This window comes from Bos taurus, chromosome 6 (assembly GCF_002263795.3).
Source record: "Bos taurus isolate L1 Dominette 01449 registration number 42190680 breed Hereford chromosome 6, ARS-UCD2.0, whole genome shotgun sequence".
NCBI lineage: Eukaryota > Metazoa > Chordata > Mammalia > Artiodactyla > Bovidae > Bos > Bos taurus.
Window position 1 is genome coordinate 24,674,192 of NC_037333.1, and position 4,816 is coordinate 24,679,007.

Here is a 4,816-nt window from a genome sequence, read left to right on the forward strand (position 1 = left end):
AGTTTCAGCTTTAACATCAGTCCTTCCAATGAACACCTAGGACCGATTTCCCTTAGGATGGACTGGTTGGATCTCCTTGCAGTCCAAGGGACTCTCATATAAAATAAAAAGCTTTTTTTAAAATTCCATCACTATAAATACAGTCATCCCCCCAGTATCCACTGGGGTTGGTTCCAGGACTCCCATCCCCACAGACACTGCGGTCCACAGATGCTCATCCCTTCTATCAGTTCAGTTCAGTCACTCAGTCGTGTCCGACTCTTTGCGACCCCATGGACTGCAGCACGCCAGGCTTCCCTGCCAATCAGGTTTCCTTGTCAAGGGAGAATCCCTGGATACAGAAGCCATGACAGAGTGCTGACTTATATTTAGGTTTCTCAGTTTTACACTACTTTAGAACTCACAGACAAGGAAAGTAACAAGCAGAGGTATGTTAATCAAGGTCCTTTTGGGCCATTTGGCAGACAATGACAAAGGGGGTCAGATCCAAGTAGTGTGCTTCAGAAGCCTGTACAATTTGAGGGCTCCCTTTAGAAAAAGAATCGCAAACTTGTGAATCCAAAATTGAATACAGATGTATCAGGGAATTAAAAAAAAGGAAGAAAGAAATCACAACAAATAAACTAAAAACTGACACATACTGTGAGCATCCAGAAAGAAATAACAATGGTGTTAACTTCCTGACATACTCCTATTAGCCTTTTTTCCTATGTTTTAGACTTCATGCTTTTTGAACACTTTTTCATAGGACAATTACTTTAAAATTTCTATAGAGAGAATAGAAGGACTTTGGTATCTCTGTAAACAGGGTTTGCAAATTTTATTTTATTGATAATTTAGGAAAACTTTCAGTTTCACAGCTCATTATTGGTAACTTCATGTGACTTTTGGGGATTATGATTAATATTGGAAAGGCTTTTACCAAATTTATATGACATGAGCCCTAAGGGTTTAAAAGAATTTTATACTTGTTGCATCTAGTTTATATGGCTGCATATCAAGCTATGTCCTCCTCCACCACCCACGTATTTCTGAGACTGGCTCCTGCACAAATATTCAACAGCTTGACCACACCTCTGGTTTTGCACCTGCACAAATCACAGTGAGCCGTTGGAAGTTTTCCAGAAGCCATTGCAACACCAAGACAGCTAGCAGTAACTCAACTATACGTGGAAGTATGAGATATATCCCCCAATCCCAAACTAAGTAAGCAAGGAATTGTTAGTCACTCAGTTGTGTCCGACTCTTTGTGACCCTGTTGATTGTAGCCCACCAGGCTTCTCTGTCCATGGAATTCCCCAGGCAAGAATACTGGAGTGGGTAGCCACTGCTTCTCCAGGGGATCTTCCTGACCCAAGATCGAACCGGAGTCACCTGCATTGCAGACAGATTCTTTACCGTCTGAGCCAACAGGGAAGCACTAACCCAAACTAAACATATTCTCAACTCAACTTCCCACAGCTGAAATCCAGAAATGCCTGCAGTCCTTCAATGCTGGGTTATGCCAGGGCAAATGTGATAGAGAAGAAGTCAAAATGAGAAGTGAAAGTGATCTGAGTCAACTCGGGTTAAAATATCTTATTCTGAGTACATTTGCGAGGGGTTCCAGTTCCAGCAAGTGAGGACCTGAGGCTTAGTTTCATTTGCTTCACTCTGACAGAAAACAACGACTCTCTCATTTTCTCATACCAGACAACGTTTATACCCATCTTCAATACAGTTGCTTACTTTATGCAAAGCATTGTGCTTTTTAAACATTAGCTCATTTAATCTTTACAGTGACTCTATGGGGTAGTTGATATTGCACATCTGAGGCAACTTAGAAAGGTAAATCCACATGTTCAAGACTGCAACTCATGCAATTGTTTCCAAAGCTGGTGCACACTCATTTGGTCTCCTGCCTCCTTGACAGAACAGCATGAATTTAGAGTGGAAAAAGAACAAGAGGAGGACTTAGCATGTTTACTTTGGCACAAAAAGAACATGTGTAAATTTCTAAGTCATATTAAGAATTTAAAATGCATCAATAGTTTTTGCAGTAAGTTGGATCCTAGGTGAAAAAGTTTATTCAGATATTAGTACTGCCTTTGGGTTACCTGGGTGAGCAACTCACCAACAGTTTAATTCAGTTTTTAAGATATGCCAAATACTAATTTTTAATAAACTTTAAAATACATTGTTTCCATTTCTAAATCCAGATTCAATGGACACAAACAAGTTCTCTCTCTGTTCCTCTTCCCCTCTTCCTCTTTATTTCTTGCATTTCTCACTTGACTCTTTCTCCAACTCCAGGAAGGAAAGGTAGAAGTATTGCTTTGGCTTCAGGGGATTCCTGATCCTTCTCACTCTGCAGTTTTGCATGAGGGATTTAGCTTCAAACCTAGAGGACTGGCAGGTCATGCTCTATTTAACACTCTGGCATAAAGGTTAAAAGTGAAGGGGTTTTAAAGTGAGTACATACATAGTCTTTCTAATTGTAGTTATGCCTTTTCAATTAGTTTATTACTTTATTTCAGCAACAATGAACTATTAAAAGACATTATCTTCAACCTAGATAGCATATTGAAAAGCAGAGACATTACTTTGCCAACAAAGGTCCATCTAGTCAAGGCTATGGTTTTTCCAGTGGTCATGTATGGATGTGAGAGTTGGACTGTGAAGAAAGCTGAGCGCCAAAGAATTGATGCTTTTGAACTGTGGTGTTGGAGAAGACTCTTGAGAGTCCCTTGGACTGCAAAGAGATCCAACCAGTGCATTCTGAAGGAGATCAGCCCTGGGATTTCTTTGGAAGGAATGATGCTAAAGCTGAAACTCCAGTACTTCAGCCACCTCATGCAAAGAGTTGACTCATTGGAAAAGACTCTGATGCTGGGAGAGATTGGGGGCAGGAGGAAAATGGGACGACAGAGGATGAGATGGCTGGATGGCATCACCGACTCAATGGACGTGAGTTTGAGTGAACTCCGGGAGTTGGTGATGGACAGGGAGGCCTGGCGTGCTGCAATTCATGGGGTGGCAAAGAGTCGGACACGACTGAGCGACTGAACTGAACTGAACTGAATGCAAACAAAATCAGTATTAGCTTGAGATGCTTATAGAAGTCACCTGAAAGAATTTCTTAAAAATAAATTTAACACCAGTTAGTGATTATTATTTCTACGGTATATCCTCACAATGGCCAGTTTTGGTTGTCACTACGAAGTGAAGTGAAGTGAAGTCGCTCAGTTGTGTCAGACTCTTTGTGACTCCACGGACTATACCCTACCAGACTCCTCTGTCCATGGGATTTTCCAGGCAATAGTACTGGAGTGGATTGCCATTTCCTTCTCCAGGAGATCTTCCCAACCCAGAGATCGAACCCAGGTGTCCCGCATTGTAGGCAGACGCTTTACCGTCTGAGCCACCAGGGTCACTATAAGAAATACTTATATGTCTTTGAAATACGACTTTAAAATGAAATACACTGAAGTGAGTATCAGGGCTTCCCAGGTGGCTCAGTGGTAAAGAATCTGCCTACCAGTGCAGGAGACACAGGAGATGAGACTTGGATCCCTGGGTTGGGAAGATCCCATGGAAAAGGAAATGGCAACCCATCCCAGTATTTTTGCCTGAAAAATCCCATGGACAGAGGAGCCTGGAGGGAAGAGTTGGACACAACTTATCAACTTAGTACGCAGAAAGTGGGTATCATTGTGAAGGTAAAAAAAATGCACATTTACAAGATGGTTGAAATTATTGTCCTAGTATTATGCAAATGGAATTCGTGGCTCAGGATAAATTTTTCAGAGTTATTAATATACCTTAAACAACATAGACTGAAGTGAAGACTGTGTCCTCTGGAAAAATGTAAAGAAAACCTGAAGTGTTTCTAGGAATGACAGAAATACTTAACAGAGGTTCAAGTGAAGACCTTAGTTTATGAATTTTGGATTTTCTACATTGAAGAGTTTTAAAGTGCTTGTAAAATAATGAAAAGCAGGAAAAAAGAAAATATTTGACCATTTTTATCTTCATCCTTTAAATGTTTATATGTTCAAGTCTGGACAAAGAGACTGCCTGAGATTCAGTCATCCTGAACGTGCACCTAGTATAAACTCGACACTTGAACTTAAAGGCAAAACAAGTATCTTATACACAGCTTAATTATGTTATTGAATTCTATTGTAACACTTTTGTCATTCTTACATCATGTTTCTGAATTTAAATTCCCAGGAGAGAATCATGCTATAATCGAAATGTAATAAATGCAGCTAGCTATATTGAAGATTAAAAATACTACTTTAAAAGAATATGAATATGTGGCTTGTGCTCAAATAATACAGTTAGAAAACATGACTGAGTCATTGGCTAAGGTAAGTTCTCATTGTGTACTAGTAATAGAGTCATGTACCTGCTCTTGGAGCATCTTTGGATTTCTTAGGAATGAGATGTTAATAATTTAAGGGAAAAAAAAATAATTTAAGGGAGAAGTGTTAGTCAAACTAGTTAAGAAATGTAAACCTATTTTACCAGTCATGCTATGACTCTGCACATATTACTTCTCTACACCTGTTTCTACATCTATAAAATGGGAATGATAATACTACCCACCTCATAAGGCTTTGATCCAAGTTAATACTAACATACTTGAAAGCAGTTAGGAAAAACCATACACATTTCAGGAGCTCAATAACTCTGAATTCTTCTACTTTAGCCTTTTCCCTCCTAGTGACAATATTCACGGCCTTCTTATTTTTCCCATAAAGGCCTTTTTGTAATACAAAAAGTGAATACAATAAAATACCATAGAAACCTAATCGAGCAGAAAATTGAAATG

At 39.5% G+C, this 4,816-nt stretch overlaps 1 long non-coding RNA gene across 1 annotated transcript in view; it reads left to right on the plus strand.

The window, feature by feature from the left end:
- The window catches only part of LOC132345482 (uncharacterized), a 34,928-nt gene that overhangs the window by 21,412 nt on the left and 8,700 nt on the right, over positions 1-4,816 (plus strand). The window lies entirely within an intron of this gene.